This window comes from Macrobrachium nipponense, chromosome 37 (assembly GCF_015104395.2).
Source record: "Macrobrachium nipponense isolate FS-2020 chromosome 37, ASM1510439v2, whole genome shotgun sequence".
Lineage (NCBI taxonomy): Eukaryota > Metazoa > Arthropoda > Malacostraca > Decapoda > Palaemonidae > Macrobrachium > Macrobrachium nipponense.
In genome coordinates, this window is record NC_061097.1 from 14,169,134 (window position 1) to 14,182,199 (window position 13,066).

Consider the following 13,066-nt stretch of genomic DNA (forward strand, 5'->3'; position numbering starts at 1 on the left):
AGAATGATAGATATTAATGTTTAATCCATAGGTTTTAGGTCGCTGAGATAAATTGTCATACTCCCGATGCCCTTTAAGTCCAAGTTCAGCCCCAGAGGAATGGGTGGCTGAGAAGGGGTGAAATATAGAAGATAAGAAATGTTGGGCAATGTAACTGAAGCAACTATCTGAACAGGAGCTTTTTAACCAAGTAAAGGAAAATACCCCAAGTGAGAAAACTAGCAACTTGGGAAGGGCTGGTGTGTCATTCACTTGTAAAATTGGTCAGAAAGGAAGTTGTGGAATGGAATATAGAATTTAGGCCAAAAGCCAAGCACTGGGACCCATGAGGTCATTCCGCACTGAAAGGAGTATTGATTAAGAGGTTCGAAAGGTGTAATAGGAGAAAACCTCGCGGTTGCCCTATGAAATAGTTGATAGGAGAGAGTGGAAGTAAGATGGAAGAAAGAATATGAATGGAGATATAGCAATGGGAATGAAAGAGGTTGCAGCTACGGGCCGAAGGGACGTTGCAAAGATCCTTAGGTAATACTTGCAGTCCACCGCATGAGGTGCACTGTCGGCACTACCTCTGTACGATGAGAAAGGAGATTGTAATTACCATTATGCTCTTGACTTCTTGATTTCCCACTTGTTTTTGGCTGTGCTTTGCACTTGAAGCTTTGAAATGCAAAAGGAAACCAATGAAGAAATTCTGCTTGCTAGGAAGGAGTTGAATCCAGTCTGGTTAGAAGATGGAGGTAAACACTAACCATCGCACAGCAGATGAGGTAAGATTTCCCAGAGGCAAAATAAAATTTTTTCTTGATACTGACATCATGGGCCATAATATAGAGACTTAGGGTCATATTGACAAGATGAGGAGGTTAAGAAATCATTATGGCATCTGTGATTTATAATAATGGTCATGTCCAGAGTGACCCATTAATTTTTCAGTCTCTCGACATTTTTTGTATATTTTTCCACTGAAAGCCTTAAATCCATAAGGAAATAAAGGAATAACTCTCCGTTCTATATGAGATTCAAAACCAGGCTAGTTTGAAGACGGAGGGATTGAGTTACTGGTGTAGACACATACCCATCCTCACCATGATTGAATGTGAGAGACGGTTTTTTTTTTCATTATTAAGGCAATGATCAATCATCTCAATTTCCTAGTATTCTTAAAAGGCTTTTCTCTGGAAACCTGGACATCCAAAAGGATGTAAATGAAGAAATCATTGGCCGTGTGTGTCGACTACTGATTTTAGTTACTGTGGTCATTTTTGTAATAGAAGAAGTTTATGTTGAGTCTGAAATCCCATATTCATAGTTGCTTTGACAACGGATCTCTGCAATACTTCCCAACACTTCGGAATGGAATTCGAGTAAAATGATACAAACCGTCAAGATTGCAAATAATTTTATTTAATCAAAAGGTAGGTACATTACTCTTGGAAGAAAACATTTCAGATTTAGTGCTAAATTTGGAAGATAAAATTTCAGATTTAGTGTTGAAAATCAAACAAAATGTCAGATTTAATGCTAAATTTCAAGTAAGTTATAGTGCTGATGCTGATGAAGGAAAAAGAGCTTCGAAAAATGTATTCCTGAAGAAGATGGTGAGCCAGGTTGCCGATATTACCATTTGGTGAAGTTGGGCTTCATCCTGTAGGTGGGCTACATTGATCAGTGGATCCTTGTGTGGTGGTCTTTATCCAGTCGACGAATCAGTGGCGACAGTTGTTAGGCCAAGTAAAGAAACTATCATCAGTGGCATTAGTTGTCAGGGGAAGTAAAGTGCTATCATCAGTGGCATTAGTTATCAAGGCCAAGTAAAGTACTATCATCAGTGACATTAGTTGTCAGGACAAGTAAAGTACTATCATCAGCGGCATTAGTTGTCATTACAAGTAAAGTACTATCATCAGCGGCATTAGTTGTCAGACCAAGTAAAGTACTATCATCAGTGACATTAGTTGTCAGGACAAGTAAAGTACTATCATCAGTGACATTAGTTGTCAGGACAAGTAAAGTACTATCATCTGCGGCATTAGTTGTCAGGCCAAGTAAAGTACTATCATCAGTGACATTAGTTGTCAGGCCAAGTAAAGTACTATCATCAGCGGCATTAGTTGTCAGGCCAAGTAAAGTACTATCTTCAGTGGCGGCAGTTGTTGACCAAGTTGTCGTTGAAACCTCCCTGGATGGAAGAAGGAAATAATATTGTAAATAGGAGTCATAATCATGGAACAGAAAAAGTGCAAGAATTGGCATCGATAATGACATGATAAACTTTTGGTTCAAAGATGCAAATTTTTGACTTAGAATAAACTTTTTGTTTGGTGAAATAAGGATTATTTCAAAATCCATTGACGAAAATACTCTTGTCCTGTTGCAAGGTGCAAATGTCAGTTTACACTCTGTATTTCTTAAAATATGATTATTAATACAAATAGTAAGAATGAATTAATCTCACTTATTAGTCCTTCCCCTTCAGAAAATTCGACCTAAGCTGTTCGCACTTTCCGTTATTAAGCCGTGAAGTCTTGTACAAGGGGTGAGGCTGCTAGGCTTCAATCACTGGCACATTGTCCCACAAGGAAGTTGCGCTCGTTTCCAACAGATGCTATTTGGGGAAGTGTGCCTCTGAAAGCTCAGAGATCAGCAATTGCGGGATTTCCTCGTTTAGTGGCGGCTTTCTCCTCCCCTCAAACGATTCTTGGAATTCATGTCCAGCTTGTGTGTTCCATAGTTACTGTATCTAGTTCTCCTTTTAGAAATTGATCAGACTTCCCTGAGACACTCGCTCCCATTTCAATTCTTCCTTCCTAACGCCTGCGCCACCAACCCCCTCCGCCACCCCCCTATTTTTTACCCTGGACTCCATCCCAGGGAGCTTCCGCCATGTTTAATACTAGCGCCTCGGAGGTGACGCGTAAGTGAATACATACCGATGCTGTCTTTGTGATTATGTTTAAACCTGATTTGTTTTAGATTTTTGTGTAACAATATTGCAGAAATATTGACATTTAGTTATCAAACAAGAGATCAACTAGAGATCAACTAGACACCTTCACATAGGAAGGGAGGAAAACTATTCTTTAGAGGACTGAAAGACGACTTTTCACGGAAAATCCTGGAAAAATCGGAGGTTCCGCAAAGGTACATTTTGGTAGTACTCCGGTAATAGTGTCGACAGCTGCACTAGACTCGGTGAATTTAGTCGGCTGAGTTAAAAAATGCAGCCTGTACCAAATAAGATGTGGGTTTTAATTTATTGACATCAACAATGCGAGTGTAGAAAAACAAAAGACAGAGGTATCTGAGCATATATTATATTATAATAAAAGGCTAGCAGAGAACTTCAGAAATAATTGATTCTTAGCTGGTGATAATACTTTTTACATAAAAGAAAATCTTACCAAGGGATGGTCATTCCTGATGTTTCACTGCTACCCCACAGGCTCTATAAAAGAAAGAGAAACTGCCGTGAGAAGAGAAAAAGCTTTCAGTATATAACTATTTATCACATTATTTATCACTATATATCATTCGAGCTACAAATGTCCTTTAATATCTAATTCGCTCCATCTCGGAATTGATATATTTTCATATATGTACCAAAGGGGAATTTTTTAGTTGATAATAATTTCGTCCCCTCATGGGATCGATCCACCGTCCTGCGGACAGGCCCGAAATCAGGACCGACAGTGCCATACCGAATCGGTATGGCACTGTCGGTCCTGATTTCGTACCTGTCCGCAGGATGGTGGTTCGATCCCATGAGGGGACGAAATTATTATCAACTAAAAAATTCCCCTTCGGTACATATATGAAAATATATCAATTCCGAGATGGAGCGAATTAGATATTAAAGGACATTTGTGTCTCGAATGATTTATATGAATCACGTTGATGTGATAATTATTCATCACTATTATATATATATATATATATATATATATATATATATATATATATATATATATATATATATATATATATATATATATATATAGACAATTAAATCAACACAGAATTTGCCAATAGAGGTGGAATGTTAGTAACACAAGATAGCAGAAAGGGTGGAAGGTTTGTTCATATTTCCCAAAAGTCATATACCGTAAATCGTAAAAGTATCAACCAGACAATCAAGAAAACATCATCATCCTCTAGTCAGGACTCGGAAACAATTGTGGAAAGGAAAAGGATTTTGAATGATGACTGATATTGAGAGGCGAGTGCCGGTGGGTTCAAACTGGGATGATCTTATGAATAAAATTATAATCTGATAGCAATAGCATGGAGCAGACCCATTTGCCAACACAGTGTTATATCTGTTTTCCTTCATTTGGGGATTTACAGGGAAACATGCTTTAAATTGAGTCTAGTTTCACCTATATATGTTTTGAGCCAAGAAAACCCTAGACTTAGCGCATCTCTTTCCTCACGTGATGTTTCTTGTACTTGTAGTTCGAAGTGGAACAGCTGAGCTGTCGTTTTATCCAGTCAACGATTTTTGTAACTCACAAATTGTGTTAGTACAAAACTCAGATCCAAGAAGAGACGATAATTTCCATTCGTAAATCCTTTTTTCATGCATTCGTAATGTTACTTCACTGCTGTCATTCCTCTTTTAGTCACCATTTTCAGTTTCTGTATTCATTGAAATAGTCCCTGACTCTTCTTTCTTGGTGGTCACACTGACGCTTTGTCAATGGAAATCAATGAGGTAATCAACGGTTGCAAGTGTGTATTTTCATATGCAAGTGGATGGGAATTAGCGTCAATCTATTCTAGACGGCTCATTCTCTCAACTGTGTCTATTTCTACTTTATTGACAACAAATAACTTTGTGATGCATCATTTGATAAAAACTTCCTAATATGTGTGTACCCAAACAAAACACTGTTTTGCCTATTCAGTACACAATTTCAAGACTCCGAGTTTTGATCATATAATAAATAAGTTTGATGAAATCCACCTGTTTAAAATTAATTTGATCTCCCTTAAATTTACGAACCATTTAACCACGTTTTGTCTCTGTGCTCTGATTCTGATAATCTGTAACTCTACGGTGATACTAGGCATCTTGTATGGAACACAGCATATAACGAAGATTGGAAATTTTTAAAATATCTGGTACTAGGAAGATATTACTGACTGAATCTCATGAGGGTGAGGGAAATTCATGTCCGAAGCGACACAAAGTCTTTTTAATGTAGATTTTGCCGAGGGAAAGTTTCATGAGATATAATTGCAAAAAAAAAAAAAAAAAAAAAAAAAAAAAATCTTAACCCAAATGCAGTGTCATTGAAAATACACAAGAGAAATATTGAAGTATAGCAATTGATTCATAGAGGAAATATCGTTCATAAAAACTTTTATGTCGAAAAACTTTGAGGATACATTTAATCTAAAGACGCTCGATCCGATGTTTCTTTGTATGGTTATAAAAACCTGTGAACTTTACACTCACATTTTTGAATAAGAGACTTTTTCTTTACCTAATTTGCTCTTTACAACTCGCTCTTTACTTCTGTAAAGAGTTTCGGGAGTAGCCAACGTATTTTTGAAATGGAATAATAATTTTAAATTTCATGAGAGTTTTCGGTATTTCAGCTGCTCTAACAGAACTGCTGGGAAAGGTGTAGAAATCTAGGGATAAATTCCATTTTCTTTGATTTCCTTTCATCGTAATGTCAGGTACTACGGCAACTGAATCTATAATCACACACACACACAATATTTATTTCAATAATTGTTCTTTTACGGCTAAACAGACCTTATTTTTTCAAGAAAATCATCCACATTTTTCTTCTGAATATATATTGGCCACTATTATATTTAGCAAAAAATATATCTTATAAGACATGGCTGTCAATTTCTATATATATATATATATATATATATATATATATATATATATATATATATATATATATATATATATATATATATATATATATATATAGAGAGAGAGAGACCTTACCTTACAGACCTTACATCTTGTTCGGGTTGCCCCACCCCAGGTCCCTCAGTGTGAGGCACCTCTAATGTCTACCAGAGAGTTGCTAGTACATCTTCCGGTATATTTTGCATCTTCCCAATCTTGGATGGTCTGGGATGCAGTTTAGATATTTGTCGAGCTTATTCTTAAACACATCTACGCTCACTCCTGATATATTCCTCAGATGAGCTGGCCACGCATTGAATAGACGCTGCATTATCGATGCTGGTGCGTAGTGGATTAATGTCCTGTGTGCTTTCCTTATTTTTCCTGGTATATTTTTGGGCACTATTAATCTACCTCTGCTTGCTCTTTCTGATATTTTTAGTTCCATGATATTTTCTGCTATTCCTTCTATCTGTTTCCATGCCTGAATTATCATGTAGCGTTTCTCTTCTCCTTTCCAGACTATATAATTTTAAGAATTGTAGTCCTTTCCCAGTAGTCTAGGTCCTTAACTTCTTCTATTCTAGCTGTAAAGGACCTTTGTACACTCTCTATTTGTGCAATATCCTTTTGATAGTGTGGGTACCATATCATATTGCAATATTCAAGTGGACTATACGAACATATGTTTTATAAAGCATAATCATGTGTTCAGCTTTTCTTGTTTTTGAAGTGCCGTAACAACATTCCCATTTTTGCTTTACATTTTGCCAACAGAGTTGCTATTTGATCATTGCATAACATGTTCCTATTCATCATCACACCAAGGTCTTTAACTGCTTCCTTATTTGTGATGGTCTCATTATTAGGTCCCTTATATGCATATAGCTTTCTTTCTCTGTCCTCCATAATTTATTGATTCAAATTTATCAGAGTTAAATACCATCCTATTTACCTCTGCCCAATCATATACTTTGTTAAGGTCTCTTTGTAGAAGCGTTCCTATCTTCATCACAAGTAATTTCTCTACTTATTCTTGTGTCATCTGCGAAACTACTCACTACCGAATCCTTAACATTATTGTCTATGTCTTCAATCATATTAACAAACAGTATTGCACTAACACCGTACCTTGCGGCACACCGATATTACCTTGGCTTCATCCGATTTCTCGTCGTTTGCAATAACTATCTGTTTTCTGTTGTGTAAAAATTCTTTTAACCATCTTCCTACTTTATCCACGATATTGTGTTTTCTAATTTTCTTCGCTAATATATTAGGTCTACTTTATCAAAAGCTTTTTTTTTTGCAAAGTCTAAATAAACCACATCTGTTTCATTTCCGCTTTTCATATTTTTGAATATGTTTCACGGTGGACTAACAGTTGGGTTTGTGTACTTTTTCCGGGTACGAAACCATGTTGTCCTTTATTAAACAAATTATTTTTTATTAAATGTTTAACATAATATTTTTCTTCATTACCCTTTCATACACTTTCATTATATGTGATGTTAGACTCACAGGCCTATAATTACTTGCCTCTAGTCTTGATCCACTTTTGAAAGTAGGGTAATACGCTAATTTGTGCTCATCATATATCTTGCCTGTATCTACACTTTGTCTTAATAATATTGCAAGTGGCTTTGCGATAGAATGAACTACTTTCTTTAACAAAATAGCAGGAATTCCATCAGGCCCTGCAGCAGCTCCATTTTTAATTTCATTAATAGCCTGCACAATATCAGCTTCATTAATATCTATGTCAGCTAAATATTCACTATTTTCATCCCTTACTTCTATATCATTATCTTACATTATCTATTCTAGGGGTGAATTCTCTCTTATATCGTTCTGCCAGTATGTTTGCAAATTTCCTTTTTTTCATTCGTTAATCTCCCTTCAATTCTCAGAGGGCCTATTTCTATTCTTCTTTTTATTCATCTTCTTCGCATATGAGTATATAGTTTGGGGTTTTTGCTTGATATTTAATAGGGTTTTTTCTTCTTCCAAGTCCCGTTTTTCATTTTCTTTTGATTGTATAATCTTTTTTTCTGCATTTTCTATCTTACTTTTTAGTTCTATAACTTCCATGCATTTTTTTTCTTTTGCAAGACCTTTTTTCCACTTTCTGATTTTCTGGAACAAGATTCTTCTGTCTCTTGTATGCATGAATGATGTTTACTTTTCTTCTTCGGTATATATTTTTCCACTATTATCTCCAATATTTTATATAATATCTCCGTATTTACCCTTATGTCATCACTTACGAAAATGTTATCCCAATCTTTGTTTAATTCTTCATTAATTTCTGACCATTTTATATTTTTACTGTAGAAGTTGTATTTTTTCCATATCCTTCCCACTTTTTCATTTCTTGCTTATCTCTATTTTCACTTGCTTTGGAATGAACTGTTAATTCTATGACATTATGGTCTGAAATACTCGCATTATAAACTATTATTTCTTTAACATAATTCATCTCGTTCACAAATACTAGGTCTAAAGTATTTTCCTTTCCTTTCTTGTTGGCAGGTGATTTATTTGTTGAATGTTGTATTCTAGTAGCATATCTAATAGCTTTTCAAAATTGCCTCTTATCTTCTGCACTACTATTACTCTCTTTTTTATATGTATAAGTACAACCACAATCTCCTATCGTTCTTCCATTCTAACGAAAGGAAAGTTGAGTCACCAGATAGGAGAATAGTCCAGTCCTTGTGATTTCTACATATATCATCCAATTTTTCAAAAATTATTAAGTCAAATCTCTTTAGTATTAGGAGGTCTATATATTACTATGTTCATCAATTTTTCAGATTCAAATTCTACCGCTATTAGTTCACATTCTGAGTTACTATATTTCTCATATATTTTTCCATTGTGTGTCTCCCCTATATATTGCGGTTCCCCCAATTGATTCAAAACTATTTTTTTCTATCTTGATCTATAAGTTTTGGAACCCGTTTTCCCCCCCCTTGATTGTATCATTCATTCCCAGTCTCTTTGGGAATACCAGGTTTTGGGCACTTATATTCATTATATCTATTTTCTTTTCATTTTGGTTAGTTCTTCTAAGTACTCTATTTTTCTTTTTGAGTTACTCGTAACTAAACCTGCGCATTCACACTATGATGGTTTGCGTGTTTTCTCCTTCATTTAATACTGATAGTAATAAGGATTTTCCCATGTCTCTTTCTGTTCTGGTATGTTGTTCTTTTTTTCATTTCCAGAAATTCTGACATTAAAAAATCCAACTTTTCCATAATATTTGATCTTTCCTTCATCATAATTATTCATTTTGTGTCTGAATCTGCAATTTTCTCCGTTTCTGCAATATCCTCTTGCATAATAAAATACAGTTATTATCTCTTGAGTAGAATTTCGGAGCTGATGCTTTGAAATTCTTTGCTGACACCTCTGCATATCTCATTGGTGGTTTGCTTTTCTCTTTTACCTGATATTCTTGATTTCTCTCTTTATTTGTTTCTTTCTTATTTTGGATTTTATTACTTGGTTGGTTATTTATTTGATTATGATTCATGGCTACAGGGTGCATATATTTGCATTTTTTGTCGAACTTACATCCTTTTCCTTCTTTTAGGTTTTTTACATATTTTTGGATGCAGATCTCTGCAATCATCCCCATATCCATCTAAGTATGCACATTTACCATATTTCATAGTTTTGACATATCTTAGGATGTTTGTAGTAACATCTTTCTCCAAATCTGCAATTCCTCTTTTCAAAAGGTTTGCAGATTTTGTCTTCTTGTCTATTTTTCCTCTTTCCCGTCATTGTATAGATCTGGGTAGAGCCTCTTCGGGATTTGCTTTTCTGTTGTCATATCGTAATTTATTTCTTCGTAGGTATGCTGCTTTATTGCCTCATAGTAGTATCAATGAGTATCTCTGCATCATACTTTTATCTTGTTCTTTGTTTTCCTTATTTTTTCTGTCATTTCATTTTTGTTTACTTCTCTTCCGTTTTCCTCTTCTTCTTTTTCTTCTTCTTCTTCCTCTTCCTCTTCTTCTTCATCCTCAATATTTGTACATCAATCTTGATTTAATAACATTGTCTATCCATGATAGACATGTTGAACAAAAAATTCTTGTATCTTTTCTCAAATCTTGTATTACCTCAGCACACTGGTATGGGTCGGAATGTTTGCATGCAGCACATTTTCTGATTAGGTTTTGTGGATTGACTATGCTATACCAAACCTTACACAGTTTGCATGCTTTTGGCATTCTTTTCCTAATGCATCAATTAGTATATTCACAAGATTCACCTTATTCATTTTCTTTGTCGGAAATATGTTGGTTTATGTATATTTTTCTTTATGAGTCTCTTGACCACTTGGATTTTTGTTTATTTGGAACTTCTTCAATTATTTTCAAGATGTTTCATTAGATTTGTTCCAGTTTTGAAGGATTATATCCTTCTAATATATCTATGAATGCTTTTGTATCTTTTTGGTTAGGACTGTTGCTGATTTCATAGATGAGAAATGCCAGTTCCCTTCCTGCTACCTCATCGTATTGCGAATCTGCTAAACACGCTAAATTACGCCACCTTTTCCCGCAGTTGGAACTTACTGCCATCTTGTTCTGATTTATAGTATTACACTGATAAACTAACTTAGAAGACGCTTATCCTACTATTTTCACACTAATCTTATCACCGATAGTTCACGAACACTTCTAGATATTTCTCAAATTCTAGTCGTATGTTAAACTTGTGATATCTGTTGATTATTGTGACTTCACGCGGGTACGTCTCACCAAGCAAGATGGCTACTACGAGAGAGAGAGAGAGAGAGAGAGAGAGAGAGAGAGAGAGAGAGAGAGAGAGAGAGAGAGAGAGAGAGATTGAAATTGTTACAATAAAAATATTGCCTAGTAAAGCCGTAAAATGGCTATTATTCGCCTTACTAGTGAAAAGAATGTAAATATTGCCACGAACGCTTTCCCTAAAAAGCCATCATTACGAAAGTAAGAATGGCGATAAGAATAAAATACGAAAAAAGACACGGACAAGCAGAAAGGGGTCACATTGAGAGGTATAAGTCTGAACTAAGAACAGGACGCCTATCGGCAGAAGTAGTCTCATACCAGGCACAGCAGAAACAAAGCAGAGTTGACAGGCTTCATCTTGGCTTCTGCACTGGGACGATCTTCAGCTGGGCTTCTAGAGCGACTAAGCTTTGGTGCTCGATTCAGGAACCACCGAAGAAATGAGACGCTGAGCTTGGGACCAGCTCCCGTATATATAGCGAGATTCGCTCGTGTTTGCCCTCGTTCCTAATTCATTGACGATCGTCAGGAAAACACTTGTTGGCTCATGGTGTTTAATGCGCACGTGATCGAACAACGTGACTTGGCTGGTTACATGCAAAAAAGCCGGATGATTTTTATGTAATGAGGAAATGGTCTGTTATGATAAATGGTTGGCCTTGGTACGGGCCACACAATGAACATTGTAATTTATTTAACTTCCCGGATATAGATTTTGCTTGACATAACCTTGAACCAGATAGATAAGAGAAAACAACGAGGCAATTCGGTATTCAAAATTTAGGCCCAAACTTATTTTTCAGTAGAGACGTTGATGCAGATAACTATGAAGTTTTAAAAAAGCACATTTGACGTTTGGCGCCCTAACCCCTTCCCCCCAAAAAAGGGACGATTTATAGGGATCCCTACCAAATATAATCTGGTTCTAAGTTGTCAATTGAAATAAGTCAGTATAAATAAAAAAATTCAATAGTTTACCATCAGTTCTCACATTATAATAATTATGGAAGTCACAATCACTGAGTCTAGGAAATTCGACGTTACAATAACTCTTTCAATATTGTAGTCACTGTTATTTGCATAATTTCGACGTCACAGTCATTCCAGAAAAACATTTTTTCAATTTCGATGTCACAATCAATCCAGGTTATCATTTTGTTAATTTCGATGTCACAATCATTCCAGTTTTTCCTTTTTTTTAGCTTCAATGTCAAAATCACGAGAGGTTATTATTTTCTTAATTTCGATGTCACAATCATTCCAAGTTAGCATTTTCTCAATTTAAATGTTGCAATAATTCCGGGTTATCAATTTTGTTAATTTCGATGTCACGATCAGAACAGGTTATAATTTTCCATATACCGATGTTACATTCATTCCAGGTAATCATTTACTTAATTTCGACGTCACAATCACTCCAGGGTATCATGTTCCTATTTTTGATGTCACAATCATAACAGGTTATCATTTTCTTAATTTCTATGTCTCAATTATTCCAAGTTAAAAAAATTTAAATGTTGATGTCACAATCATTCCAGGTTATCATTTTGTTAATATCGATGTCACAATCGTTCTAGGTTACCATTTTCTTAATTTCGATGTCACGATATTTCTAGGTTATCATTTTCTGAATTTTGATGGTAAAATCATTCCAGGCTATAATTTAGTTATTTTCGATGTCACAATCGTTCTAGGTTACCATTTTTTTTTTTTCGATTTCACAATCATTGTAGGTTATAGTATTCTTAATTTTGATATCACAATTATTCCAAGATATCATTTTCTTAATCTCTATGTCACATTCATTCAAGGTTATAATTCTTTAAAACTTTGATGTCACAATCATTTCACGGCATCATTTTCTCAGTTTCTATGTTACAATCAATCCTGGTTATCATTTGGTTAATTTTGGTGTCACAATTACTCCTGGTTATCATTTTCCCAATAGCGATGTTACAATCATTCCAGGTTTTTCTCAATAATTTTATGTTATTTTCTTAATTACGATGTCACACTTAGCCTACTCCAAGTTATCATTTTCTTAATTGCAATGCCACAATCACTCTAGGTTATCTTTTTCTCAGTTTTGATGTTATAATCATTCCAGGTTATTTTTTTTTTTGTTAATTTCATTGTCACAATAATTTCAGTTTATCATTTTCTTAATATCGATGTCACAATCATTGCAGGTTACGATTTTCTTAATTTTTTTTTATGTCGGCTTATATATTTTGATGACACGATAGCTTACCTTGTAACTTTCATTGGCTCAGTCACTGTCGCTTATAAATTTCGATAATATAATCAGTCCAACTAATGAAGTTTGATTACATAGCCACTGAGGCTTGTAAATTTTGACAGGGCATTATCTCCAGCTTATAAATTTTAATGATGC

At 35.0% G+C, this 13,066-nt stretch overlaps 1 long non-coding RNA gene across 1 annotated transcript; it reads right to left on the reverse strand.

Annotated features, from left to right (window-relative positions):
• Positions 1–1,385: 1,385 nt before the first annotated feature.
• On the reverse strand, positions 1,386–11,141 carry LOC135209036 (uncharacterized). The gene is made up of 3 exons (XR_010313282.1): positions 10,990–11,141; positions 3,405–3,448; positions 1,386–2,182 (listed from the first exon to the last, which is right to left on the reverse strand). It is a non-coding gene; the product is annotated as an uncharacterized LOC135209036 (long non-coding RNA).
• Positions 11,142–13,066: the final 1,925 nt, after the last annotated feature.